The sequence below is a fragment of the Mesocricetus auratus genome, unplaced genomic scaffold (genome assembly GCF_017639785.1).
Source record: "Mesocricetus auratus isolate SY011 unplaced genomic scaffold, BCM_Maur_2.0 Super-Scaffold_100008, whole genome shotgun sequence".
In the NCBI taxonomy this organism is placed as follows: domain Eukaryota; kingdom Metazoa; phylum Chordata; class Mammalia; order Rodentia; family Cricetidae; genus Mesocricetus; species Mesocricetus auratus.
In genome coordinates this window covers 48,918,566-48,933,069 of record NW_024429192.1, presented here as the reverse complement: position 1 = coordinate 48,933,069, position 14,504 = coordinate 48,918,566, and the positions used below count along the sequence as shown (strand labels likewise).

Below are 14,504 nucleotides of genomic sequence, written 5' to 3'. Positions count from 1 at the left end.
AGTGATTAAATGTCACCAGTTCATAATAGAATCTTGTATCTTATTTAAATTAGTGGTACATCTAAATTTATGGATACTCATCATGGAATAGAATTTGTTTTGTACAGAATACTTTTAACTGAGACATTATTGACACACTACTTAAAACTAAGAAAATGATAATTTTGGGATACTGAACATAATTAAAATTTAACTTAGTGTAATTTCAAGTTTTTGTTTGATGAGAATTATGTAAAAGTATTTGACTTTTGTTCTGAATATATGACAATTTACTATTCTTCATTTGTTGTTAATGACAATCAAACCTTCTTTAGATTCTCTATAAAACTTTTTGTATTTTATAATTTTAAAAGATTATGCTCATAAATTTGTAAATGTTAGAAATGAATGAGTTTTGTTACCAAAACAACAATCAATGACAACAAATATTGATTTTTTTTTTACCCATTTGGACCATTACAATGTCCAGTTGCCTCAGAGGACTTAGCAGGTTGCTGTCATGCTGAGTCTGTTAATAACTGGCTTCATAACCACTAGGCAAGTTGTCACTGCTTTTTCCAACTCTGAAAACTGGCTTATGGTATGTTTGCTTTTAAAGTCTCTCTCTCTCTTTCTTTCTTTCTACCTACCTACCTACCTACCTACCTACCTACCTACCTACCCACCTACCTACCTCTGTCTCTGTTCTTAATAAGGAACCTGGGGCTTTATGCATTCTAGTCAAGTTCTATACCACTATGCTTCACTTCTGGTCTTTGGAAGTTTATGTATATATTTTAAAAATTTCCTTATTTTATGTCTATGCATGCATTGATTGTATTTGTCTGTGAAAAACATGTATGTCTAGTGCTCTTGTAGGCCAAAAAATGGCATCAGATCCCCTGGAATCAGAGTTACAAATGACAGTTGTGAGCCACAATGTGGAGTGCTGGGAATTGGACCTGGGTCATCTGGAATTATAGTCAGTGCCCTTGACCACTGAGCCATCTCTCCAGCCATTTAAAACTTTCTCTTTTAAAAATTTCATCATGCTTTCTGCAAATTTCACTGTGAGAAATTTAGTAAGTTTTCTCAAACTCATGCAAGATAAGTACTTTTTGAGCAACTTTGTCCAGCCCTTTCTATACAAACCAATATTCTCTCTGTCTCTGTCTGTCCCTCTCTTCCTCAGTTCCTCCTCTCAGTCCTTTCCTTTCTTCCTTTTCCACTTAGGTTATTGTTAGGCTTGGCCTATGTTACTTATTAGATATGTGTCATTCAGACTTTATTTTCTTACCTGTAAGATGGAGACATCAATACTAGTTTCTTTTTTTTTTGTTTTTTTGTTTTTTTGTTTTTTTGTTTTTCGAGACAGGGTTTCTCTGTATTGTTTTGGAGGCTGTCCTGGAACTCGCTCTGTAGACCAGGCTGGCCTCGAACTCACAGAGATCCGCCTGCCTCTGCCTCCCGAGTGCTGGGATTAAAGGCATGCGCCACCAACGCCCGGCTACTAGTTTCTTATAATGCTCTTGGGGAGATTAAATGAGGTAGTGCCTGTAACACTAACTACAGGTCTGAAGTATATAGCAGGATAACATTCATTCTAAAGGTATCCTTCCTCTAGGCTACCCTACGTGGATATCAGAAACTATTGGGTTAAGATGCCTTTCATGTCTTTATGTGGGTTTAATTTTTCCTAGAAAATTTACTGCTGTACTTTTCTGGTATATTTAATATATTTCTGACATATTTGATATATACTATGCATATGAATGTTACATATGTGTTCAAACTTTAAAGATCTGCTAGCTGCTGGCTTTGTCCTAGATTGTTCAGTAGCGAGGATTTAGTAGGAAGCAGGAAGAGAGTTCCCTCAGTTCATATGATTAAAACATTTTTTTTGACCGAGGATAATATTTTTGCAAATGACTTTAGCATTTTTTTAATTAACATTGGGTCCATATTTATCGATTTTTGTAATGACAGGACTTTATGCCCTTCATTTTCTGTAGATAATCATATCATTTAAAGTTAAATTATAACTATTAACAGCATCATGGTATAATAATCCTGTAATCCAGAATTATTCTCTATAGTTATTGTCCCCTATGGTCTGAGCTGTCCTGCATTTGGAAAAGGGAGATAGACTCATTTTCATATGTGAGTTATTCTACATTAAAGGTACTTTTGCTTTCTTCTACTCAAGATTTACTATTTCCTAGCCATTGTTCACTCCAATACTTACTCCTGAAGTCTTGAGGGGAAGCATGTGTATTGCAGAGCTTTTAGTATGTGATTGAGTGTGGGGATTGACTTCTCTTTGGTTTTCATTACACTACTGTGTAAGGCAATAGACACCATCCAGACTTTGCCAAAAGTTTTCAGAGAAGAAAAACATGTACATTGCAAAAATACTCTTAGAATTCTAGATTAGGCTTCCTTCCTGAGGGGGGAAAATCTACCTTCACTGAGGGAATTTCTCATTGCTTCTTCTTTCCTGCTGCTCTCCATTCTTCATCCTCCTTCTCATTTGTTTCCTATCCTCAGATTGTTGCTTAATGGTTTTAAATCCAGAACAATTTAACCACACAAGGAGATTATTCAAGCTGTAACCTAACCCTTCCAGCTTATGGAGGTGTTTTCCCTCAGGTATAATGGTTCATTCCTATAGAGACTAACTTTAGATTTATTCTTGAAAATTTTTTGTGTATAAAGAAATAATAGATAAGCAATGGCAAACGCAGGCTGAGTTTTATCTTAAGTAATGGGATTTGCAATGTGCTAGGAGGCCAGCAGATGACTGAGTAGGTTAAGGCACTTCCTCCTAAGCCTGACAACCTGTGCTCAAAGACAGAACCCACATGGTGCAAGAGAACCTCCTCAACATACTGTATCATCAGTGTGGGACAGGCAGACAGACACAGCATGCACGCGCGTGCGCGCACGCACACACACACACACACACACAGTAATCAAACATTTAAAAATATATTAGAGGACAATATACACATTCAAGAAAACTGAGTTTTCTTTCAACTATATTATCAGTTGCACTGCTAATTGCTAGACCAGAGAAGTGAGTATGTGATCTGTTGTGTATATGGTTTCAGTTCCATGGAGGAGAGAGTCATATAATATCACCCAGTGCTACAACTAGTCATAACAGAGATATCCCCAGTTACATATTTTATAATCTATGCCTTTAGTTTTGAACTTAAATAGTTTTGATTTTAATTGAAATTCGCTGTTTCTCTTCCCATAAAAAGTGTATATTATTTGGCAGTATTAGAAAACTGTGATTTATCTACAGTTTCTCTTCATTTTCCTGGTGAATAATGGGATACAGTTTTAGTCAGATGACCAAAATTCAGAATTGTTATCTAATTAGGACACATAGGATTAACTTGATGATGGTGGCTTCAGTGACAATGTTTTCTGTTTAGTGTGACAACCATTTTGCCTGGCTGATCCTAAACATGGCTTTTCTATCCTTTTACTCAGGCTTCTGAAACTTTCCAGTTTTTCATCATAGCTCTGATTTTCTCCTCCTCCTCTTTCTTTTAAAACAAAGGTATCTTTGGGAACAGCGTACATTCTTTCTTGTTAAGTCTGTAATATAAAAATATATTAATGATAACCAACAAGGAACTAAAGAAAAGTATTACTTGGGATATTAGTAAATCTTTGGAAATTAGTTTGCTTTGATTTTAAGAATTAAAAAACTTGTACATTTTTTGAAGTGATTATTTATCAAGATAATTCTGACCAAGATGTATTGTTACTGTGGTTGTGCACACCAGTAGAATTTGCTGAAGGAGGCAGAGGCAGGAGGATCACGAGTTCGAGGCCAGCCTGGGCTACAAAAGCTAGTTCCAGGACAGCTTCCAAAGCCACAGAGAAACCCTGTCTCGAAAAACCAAAACCAAAACCAACCAACCAAACAAACAAAAAACAACCCCCCCCAAAAAAAACCAAAAAAAATAAAACAAAAAAAAGAGAGAAAAGAAACCAATGGAATTTGATACTCTAGAGCAATACTTACCACAGTCAGTCATTTGTGTAATACACTGTTACTTAAAGACGTTACTAGAAATTTTGGGAAATAAACTATAAGCTACATGTAGTGTATATAGATCCTACTATATGAAAACAAATTCTAATTCTAATCTCAGAACCTGCCTCTCCTTTCCATGTATGTACACATGTACTTTTATAAGCTATATTTTAAATTTGAATATTTATGGGCTTGTGTTCAGCTCATTGAGTAGTTTAAGGCACTATTATATAAAATATACAATTAGCCAATGTTATTTGATTTTGTTAACTAGATTGTTTACATGCCCATTCCCTACTGTTCTGTGAAGCCCTCAAGGCCAGGAACAGTGTGCTTATTTTAAAATCTTTTCTTCTCTAGGATGTACTAATAGACAATATGTGTTTCATTAGTGCGTAAATATCAGAACAAGGTAAGTACTTTATTTAAGAGTAAGTCACGCCGGGTGGTGGTGGCACACGCCTTTAATCCCAGCACTTGGGAGACAGAGGCAGGCGGATCTCTGTGAATTCGAGCCCGGGCTCATAAAAACCAAAAGAAAAAAAAAAGAGTAAGTCACTAGTATAAAGCAAACATTTCACAGTTGAAACATTTTATAAAATCACATACTTTTGTTCATTGTTATTGTCAAATTTCTTACAATTGAAGCTTGTCACTTCCATTGCTGTGGGCTAAAGAATGTTGGAGATGTTTTATTGTACTGTATGTATTTATTTAATCCATTAACTACTTGGTTACACTACTATTAAGTATATGATGTTTAGACTACACAACTTAAAAAGATTGTTTGTGTGATACGTGTATATATATATATATATATATATATGTATATAAATGGATGGTGTTTGTATGGAAGGCTATATGAATGCCACATTCCGAAGTGTGCCACTCAGAGGATCATCTCGGGTGTTGGTCTTCATTTTCCAGTCTTCCGTCTTGTTTAAGGCAAGGTCTCATTTGTTGTTGTATGTATGAGGTGAGCTGGCTTGTGAGCTTCTAGGGACTCTCCTCTTCCCACCTCTCATCTCACCTTAGGAACACTGGGATTACAAAATTGACTTGGTTTCTGAAGATTCGGGCTCAGGTTCTCACATGTGTGCAAACACTACCCGCAAATCCATCATTGCACAATATTCAAGAATAGCAGACAGAATGTGTTTTAGAATTGCTATACCCATAAACCAGATGTATTGAAAACTTCAGTTATTGAAATTTTTACTGTGTTGTATTGATAAGCAAGGCGTTATTTATTGAATTTAACCCACAAGCAAAGAATCTTATGGCTGGTGAGACTTTAGCAATCACAAAATATTTGGGAACAATATTGAAGTATAAGAGTCAAACCATGATATCTAAACCAGATAGACTAGACTCAAATCCCATCATCTCTAAAGTGTGTGATCTCAGGCAATTACTTAATCTTCTTGTTTCTTCATCTTGAAAATATGGCCTAAAAATAGTTCTTACATCATAGGGTCATTGTTAAGATTTAATCAGTTAAGTGAGAATGAAATAAATGAGAATGTCTTAGAATATTTCCTTATACATAGCGAGTACTTAAGCACGTGGGTATCATAATTGTTAGAATTGAAATCTAATTATTTCCCTTAAATTTAATTTTCATTATATGAAGAAACCTCAACTGTGGATCATTACATGACTTCTTAGAATATGCAAAAATTAGCCCAGAACACAATATTTTTATTTTAGTTGTTGTTGTGTGTGTATGTATGTCATGTTACTGTGTGTATGACAGCACATGTTTGGAAGTCAGAGGACAACTTTTTGGAGTTGATTCTCCTATTATGGGTTCTAATAATTGAACTCAGGTTTTCAAACTTGCACTTTCATGTGTCTTTATGAGTTGAATCATTATACCTGCTCCAGAAGCTTTACTTTCTAGAATTGATAAGTAATAGACTTCATTTTATTTTAAATCATGTATTGGTATGTGTGTGGCTTAACTGCATGTGAGCTCTGATGCCTGTGGAGAGGCCAGAGGCACAGGATCTCTCTGGAACTAGAGTTAATGAGCAGTTGTGAGCTGTGTGATGTGGGTGTTGGGCACTGAATTCAGGTCTTCTGCTAGAGCAGTACACATTCTTAACTGTTGAGATGTCTCTCTATTCCCAATGTTTTTATTATTTTTAAAGGATTCTTAGGCTTGTAGAACATTTGAAGGAAGATATGAGATTTCATATGTACTCCTTACCTCCATGCCTATATTAGTACCCTCTTTACCAATCATGTCCTTTAATGGAGTGCTGCTTTTGTTATAATGATTCGCTTTATCCAGTTATTATCATTCAAAATGCAGTCTGTACATTTATCATCCTTGATGTTGTATATTCTTTTGGTGTGAACAAAAGTACTGTAACATCTATATGGTCACTTTTAGATCACATTGAGAATAACTTTAAACTCTGAAAAGTTCTCCGTGTTTAATTTTTTTCATTCTGTCTTCACCGTAACCCCTAGAACCATTGCTTTTTTTCACTATCATTTATAATTTGTCTATTCTAGGATGTCATATAGTGGGAATCATGTAAATTGTAACCTTTTCATATTAGCTTCTTTCACTTGGGAACAAGCATTTAAACTTCCTCCATATCTTTGCAAGGCTTTGTTCTTTTTAGCACTGGAAAACATTCTATTGTCTTGATATATCACAGACTGTCCATTCAGCTGATAAAGAATATCTTGATTATTTGCAAGTTTGGGAAACTATGACTATAGCTCCTGTAGAGCAACATGGTTGTTGAGGATATTAAAAATAGATTTGCAAGAAACTGTCAAGTAGTTGTACTATTTTTATTTTTATTATTATTTTTTTTTCGTGATAGGGTTTTTTATTTGTGGCTTTGGAGGCTGTCCTGGAACTAGCTCTTGTAGACCAGGCTGGTCTTGAACTCACAAAGATCTGCCTGTCTCTGCCTCCCTAGTGCTAGGATTAAAGGTGTGCGTGTGCCCCCACCACCTGTCTAGTTGTATTATTTTCCATTGTTGCTATTCGTAATTGAGAGTTCTGGTTGCTCCACATCCTGATCAGCATTTGGTATTGTCAGTGCTTTTGATTTTGATTATTCTAACGAGTGTGCAATGCTATCTCCTTGTTTTACTTTGCACTTTTTGAAGACATATGATGTACATATTCTCATTTGCTTATTTGTCTTTTGGTTTTCCTCTTCAATGAGATGTCTGTTAAGCTCTTTGTCCACTTTTTAATTGCATTGCTTGGTTTCCAGTTGAGTTTAAGACATTTCATATTTTAGATAATTGTCTATTACAAGATTTGCCTTCCGCAAATATTTTCTAGCTTTTCATGGCTTGTACTATCATGATCTTTTCTGTACCCTTGATAGAGGAAAAAATGGTAATTTTAATGAAGTTTAGTTTACTAATACTTTCTTGTTTTGGATCATACCATTGGTATTTTACTTAAAGATTTCTTCCTATATTTTTGTAGCATTCCTATATCTTTTAAAGCATTTAGGGTCTATGTCTATTTTTTTTCATGTTGTGTTGTTCCTGCACAATGTGTTGAAAAGACTGCTTTTGTTCCATTTTTACTTTTGTTAAAGATCAGTAGACTAAGTTTATGTGGATCCATTTCCGGCCTCCTTAGTTTTAAAAAACTATTTGCCAAAGCCACACTGTTCTGATATTGTAGCTTTACGATAATAAATGTAGAATTACCAGGTAGAGCAGCAAGGGACAAGATGTGTGCTAATAAATAGGATGACTTTGAACTTGGTATGTTGCTGAGGATGACCATAAACTTCTGCTTCATCTGTCTCCACTTCCTCTAAATGTGGGATTTTAAGTGTAAAACACTATGCCCAGTTTTAGGAAGTACGGATCGAACCCAGGCCTTTGTGTATGTTAGGCAAGAACTCTGCCAACTGCTGGTCTACATATCCTGTACCCAGCCCAGTAAGATTGTTTTTGTTGTATAATGAAATACACTCTGAATTTTGAAGCACAGTATACAGTAAGCCATATAAAAAGATGGTCTTATAGTTAATATATTTAAGATCATTGGTGCCAAAATATAACATTGGAATAAGTCAGATGCATTTCCTTACTTTTCATTTTTTGTGAATTCCTTTAGAAAAATTTACTTAATTTTAATGTTTTTTAAATGCATACATATGATATAGTCAGATTATTTAGAACAATATTAAGGAAGGTGGGTGTCTACGTAGATCTTTGATACAGAACTCAGATATGGTGTAGTGCATCAGGAGTTGTTTTGAAAAAATATGGGATAATAAAAGTGACCCGCAGCCAGTCCTGTTTTGTGATGTCGGTCATTCTATAGATGAAAATATATCACCATTCTAGAAAAGGTACCTGGTTGTTGGCAAAGAGTATGGGGTATATATGGTGGGACCAAGAATATAATTAGCACTAGTATACTGGAGCTAGTGTGTGTGAAAATTTGGTAAAAGATACAGGATAGAGTTTCATTTTTTTCTTTCAAGGAAGGTTTGTTTAAAAGCACCAGTTTTAGTTTTTATTTCTAATAAAAGATCAAGAGTTATTTAGTGTAGTTTCAGATCCATATTATATGGAACCTTGTCTGCTTGAGTGGTCATTCTTAGTGGGTTTATTTCTCTGATATATTATGTATTGTATGCATTGCACCTGTTCATACAGACTACATTGCATTGTGGTGTTTGTGTAGCTGGATGCTTCAAAGAAGAAATCAGCCTGCTTTCTTCTAGGGTACTAGCCTATTAGCAAGTTAATTGAACTTAATTCTGCTCTTGTCTTCAGTTTTGTGTATGGTCTTCGTTTATTTACAGAACGGTGATTTCTTCTTTGCAGTTATCAGTTTTGTCTGAGATCAGCTTTCCTATTGTATGGAGTCTGTTTCTTACAGTCTCCTTTAAGACTGCTCTGACTTTAAAATCATTACTAGGCTTTTGTCAGAGCAGATTTGTTGACATTTTTCCCACATTAAAAAATAAATTTGAAAGATAGCACAAATAAGCTATGCAATTCCCTGTTTCCTGCTAATATGCAAAAATGTATTTATGATAATTACACACGTACTGTGTGCCAGAGCTGAAACAATACATTCCTCATAATGGAGTATAAATAAAGAAGGTGGAGCCAGCTGCTCTTAAACTGTTTATTTGCAAGCAGTAATGCTATAGAGAATATACCTTTTTCACTCTGTTAGTCTGGCAATACTGAACCTGTTGCTGCATTAGACGAGTTGCATTTTGCTGGATAGGGGAAGGAGGGCTGTCTGCTGTCTGGTAGGAGGGCTTTGTCTCTGCCTCTCTCTGTGTTTCTTTCTGTTTTTCTTTCTCTCTCTCCTTCTCTTTCTCTCTCACTGGCTTGCTTGCTCTGTCTCTGTCTTTTTCTCTCTCTCTCTCCCTCTCTCTGCCCCCTTCCCCTCCCTCTCTTGCTCTCTCTCTCTCTCTCCCTCTTCCCGTCTCTGTGGTTTGTAAGGTAGGTTGCAGTGTGTGTATATACACAACATCAAGAGCAGGAAAATGGACTCATTAGGGAGGCAGGCAGTCATTACCACTCACACTGTACTTCCAGGGAGACACCGATTATGAGAAGAGAAACTCAGCGCTGGGGAAGAAGGTAGGGGCAGACAACTTTCATAAAAACAACCCTGCCTCCTCAGTCCCCCTCTATTTATCATGTTATTTGGTCCACAGTGCTTTCATGCTTTCTTTTTTGAATTTTAATTTCTGTATTTAAATTTGACAGAGCTAATGCTAGCTTAAAATTTGGAACATCTATAGGAGGCCTACCCTCTACTAATTTTCTTAATTATTTAAGGGTGTGACCTTGTGATTCAGTTTTATTAGTTTAAAAATAATTATAAACAAACCTATTTTTTCTTGCTGAAGTACTAAGTAAATCAGAATCTTTCACTCTTTTAAAACAAACTCCTCCGTATGTTTGTCTCTTTGCTTTTCTTGTCTGTTTATGCAATTCCATCTGTCTGTCTATATATCATGTTGTCCTTATTTATTGCTAACTGGATTTTGTTAGTTATTTGACAGTGAGTTTTAGCTACAGTGCCAGTGTGGGTACTACCAAAGTGAGACTCTTGTTCTTTGTTTTACATTCAAGTTTAAAGTCCATATTTACAGTTTAAATCCTTGAAGCAGGTTGCATACTTTATGCCAGCATGTTTATTTGACGACATTGGACATAAGGTGAGGGATAGCCCTGAAGGTGGGCAAGAATCAAGTAACTGTTTTTGCTGTTTTACACATTGACTTAGGGCTTCAGGGAACTGTATTTTGAAAGGAATTGAGGCTATTTTCTAACTTTTTATTTTACAGATGGATTGTTACATTTATATTGATATTACTGTGGTTAGTAAGAATACAAACTTTCTAAACAAGCAGTTTTTATCCTGGGACAGTTTCCTTTTAGTTTGTTACTGTTTATTTATGCTTGGGAGGGAGTAGTGAGTGGGGGCTGGCCTTTTTTTTTTTTTTCAAACAAAGTGGAAGCTATGGAGTGTATCAGGCCATTTTGTGCAACAACTGTAAGTACTCCCTTTACATTTTTGAGGCTGTAAATAATGTATTTGTTATTACAAATATGTATTTTAGGTGCTCTTTTTCTTTTTTGCTTCTTTTTTCTTCTCATGGTGGAAAAAAGTTATGTTTCAAACTAGCTTATATGGTTGAGGAATTTTCTAGAAAATTGTTTTTCAGAATTCCAAGTAGTAGTTAAATAGGATCCATTTGAAGTATACTTTAAAATAGACTTTTGTTTGGCTTTGTACGAAAGTAAAACTTTTATTCATCTGATAAAAATTAAGTCAGGCAGAGAGACACATAAATGTTTTCAGAAAATATACCAGCAATGATAGGAAATGGATGCTGATCTGTGGAGATCTTTGATAATAACAATCACCTTTTTGTAATACATTATTTATTTACTATAAGTGGCAGACTTTCCCTGTTAATTCCATTAGGCCTCTCTGACAACACAAAGAAGTCCATAAAGCAATATTCTTAACCCACTTGGGACACTAGAGCAGACTCCTCAACACATTTTCAAGGTTCAAACCTAGTAAAATGTTTATTAAAAATCCATTATTATAGGAAGGTAGTGAACTTTTGCCACTAAAAGTCTTTTTTACCTCTTCTTTTAAAAACGTATACTTAGACTTTTTAATTTAGTTATTTTTCTCCTCTGTCTTTTCAGCTGGAAAGACCAGCTTTGCCCAGGAGCAGTACAACCTTGAAGGGCATTCAGTCAGGTCCTTCTAGAGGCTGTTTTCTTCCAAGGTCCAAGAACAGTTTAGCAGGAATCTTTAGCTAGTATGTGATAATACTCTGCGTAACAATTGGGATTTTCAATAGAATTTTTCCCAGTTCAGACTGTGATCCAAAAATTTGTTTCAGAACTGATAGATCAGAGATATGTTTGTCTCATGCACCTGTTAGTTTTGCTATTATCACTGAGAGAAATATTTAAGATGCTCTTTTAAACAAAAGAATTATTTCATGTGTCTTGCATTTTAATATGCATGTATGTTTGTGGAAATATTGTACATTTTTGTACATAATTTGTATTTATATGGATCAAAGAATTACAGATGCATTACTGCTATAATTTAAATAGTTCACATTGTATTTTTACATTACCCACAAGTAAACACCAAATGTAGCAATTCTCAGAAGAAAATAGGAAAGGAAAATTTTAGTCATTTCTGTGGTGGCTTTAATTTTTAGAGTGTGTTTTCTTTTGCATTATAATTCTTGGTTGGCCTTCAGTAAATTGAAAATATTTTTAGTATGAAAAATAATCTTGCCCTTTTCTGGGAGGAACTGTCACAATCTAAATACTGCAGGACATTGTAAAATGTGCATAAGTAAACTTAAAGCCAGTGCCCTCTGCTGCACAGGGATTTGGAAAGCTGAAAGGCTTGCGTCACAGGAGGGCTATAGAGTGCCAGAAAAATTCATTAACCAGCCATACTGGTTTTGGTGGGCTCATCTTCCTGTGTAGGTCCCAAAGCCTTGGTCAGGTCACAGTGTGTTTCATTTTAATGTTGGAGCGGACAGTTATTTAACACACCCACACGAGGAAGTGCTCTAATGCAGTTATTTCATGCTTTGCCATGCCCTGTAGCTAAAACAATTTGGTATTGAGTGACATGTGTATGTTTTTTAACTCCTATCTGATGAAAATCAGCGTTGGCTCTTTGAAAAGCACCCAAAAAGCTGAATGCCAAGCAGTATGATTCAAATGCTAAGCACATGCCAGTTTAAACTTAAAAATTTTTTTAACTGAAGGACGAATCATTATGATTATTTTTAATAGAAAGACTATGTGTGATTTCCCGCATCATACTCAATAGGGTTTCAAAATTTTCGGATACTTTTCCATCATTTTTTTCCTTTCTGCATAAGCCTATATCCATTAAAAGGAAAGCAGCTGCATACTTTCTCCCTGAAATGTTAACAAATAAATGGCATTCCTGTTTATTTATCTATTTTTGAATTTTAATGATTAGTCCTTGTGCTAATTAACAAATTCCTGTATTCATAAAATCTGGCTCTATATAAATAACCAATTGTGTGATTATCTACACATGTTCTGGCTCTCTATAAATATAGAAATTATTGGTGGATGTGTTCATGAACTTGGCCAACCCTGAGTAGTGACTGGTTATGCTGTCTCCTAGGAAGCCAAATTTAGGCCCTGAGCAACGTGTTGCTCCGAGGTCTGGCAAGGTGCAGCATCTGCTCCTGTGCTCACTGTGATCTTTTCTGGCAAGAGGTCTGCTGTTGACATTCTTGGAATGCTGCTAGTCCCAGCCTTCTTCAGCTGCAAGGGTGGCCTCTTGAGAGTAGCTGTTGATAATGGGGATTGGAGCTGCCTTACCTTGGAGCTACTAAAATGATACAAATAACGTTTGTTTCTTTGTTTTGCTTTTTAAACTTCTGTTAACGAAGTCCATCTCAACTTTTTGTTTTAACTGGTAAGGAGCTAAGCTATTTTAAGTCACATAGTACTGAAGATAAAATTTGCATATTTTCATGTATTGGCTGTCTAAATTACAAGTGAATGTTAGAAATTGGGTAACCTACAGTAGTGGTGGTGCATACTGCTGTAGTTTAAGGTGTACTTGCAAAAGGCTTTCCTCCCTATTAAAAAATAATTTTAAAGTAGCAGGTTTCCTTATAGATTTTTTTTTCCACACTTAGTTTTGGTTGGCTCTTGACCCCAGAGTTCCTAACCTAATTTTTCTGACTGCCTATGTATTCGTATGGCTGTACCAGAGTTATAACTAAGTAATCTGTCCTTTGCTAAGAGGCTAAGGTCTGCTTGCCTTTCTCTTTTTCTTTCTTTCTTTTTCATTTTATATAAGACAGTTTGGTACTTTTATGTAATCACTTAGCACTTAGCAAGGCACTTTTCATTTGTGACTGAAAGTCTAAAGACTACATACAAATTCTAAAAATTCTAGAAAATGTATGACTTCTTGTTGTCCTGCTACATAAATGTCCTATATTCATATATCAATATTGAATCCTATTATATTTATTTAATGTACCAAGAATATTTTTGAGCTGTTTTAGAAACAGTAAAGGCAAATTTATGAGGCTGTTAGGTGAAATAGTGCCACCTACCTGTTCTTACTGTCATGCATGTGGCATCCACCATAGCAGGTGTTCAAAGTAGCATTTAGGGACTTACAAGAAATGGGTCATTTCTGTGACTGTGTCCCTTCCTACAGTAATACAGTCCTGAAGAGATGCCCTGCTAGTTGTGCACTCAGCTGAGGGAAAATTATCCTTGGTGTCAGAACCTCTCTTCTACTCCAGAATCAAGCTCTTTGGTGATTCTGCAGTTCACTTGTAAGTAGTCAGCTTGAGAACATGGATCTTTTGCCTTTCTGGAATCTTTTGACACTCAACTGAAACTCCAGGGGGGTGAATTTTGGTTCTGTTAAGTAATACCACTCTTACATAAGCACTTTAACCCAGACAAACCTTAGCTACTGACTTCCAAGTAAGAAATGGAGAAAAGGAGCAAGGACGGTTGGTCAGGTCACTCAGTTGTCAGATGGAAACCAAATGCATCCTCATTAATTCTGAATATCCATGCTTTCCTTCAACGCTGATTGAAAGGGTGCTGATTATTATATGCTGTTTGCCTTTTTGATATAACTTTGGCATTGAAGACTTCTGTGTTTCCAGATATGATGCATTTGTTGCTCATATTTCATATTACGAAGTTAAGTATCAAGAACTTATTTGAAAATTTGTCATATTAAATCACTAATGTGAGTTATTTTCAAAATACATTTATGTATAGTAGAATTTGGAATTTTTGGAGAACAAAACAATGCTTAAATTGAAGCCATAAAGGTACAAATGGGAATAATTACAAATTACATATAGTATTATTTTGCCCTTAAAGAAACTCACTGTGAACCTTTTTCGAAACCATAAAATTTGTTATATAAATT

The 14,504-nt window shown here is 35.4% G+C and overlaps 1 protein-coding gene across 8 annotated transcripts in view; it reads left to right on the top strand.

The window, feature by feature from the left end:
• Window positions 1-8,594: 8,594 nt before the first annotated feature.
• The window catches only part of Zbtb20 (zinc finger and BTB domain containing 20), a 730,935-nt gene continuing 725,025 nt past the window's right edge, over window positions 8,595-14,504 (top strand). For 7 of the 8 annotated variants that reach the window (XM_040750809.1, XM_040750808.1, XM_040750801.1 and 4 more), the window contains exon 1: window positions 8,596-9,637. The gene's annotated coding sequence lies outside the window, so the exon portion shown is untranslated. Of the gene's footprint in view, window positions 9,638-14,504 lie in introns of all 8 variants that reach the window. The other variant, XM_040750810.1, reaches the window with a different exon arrangement.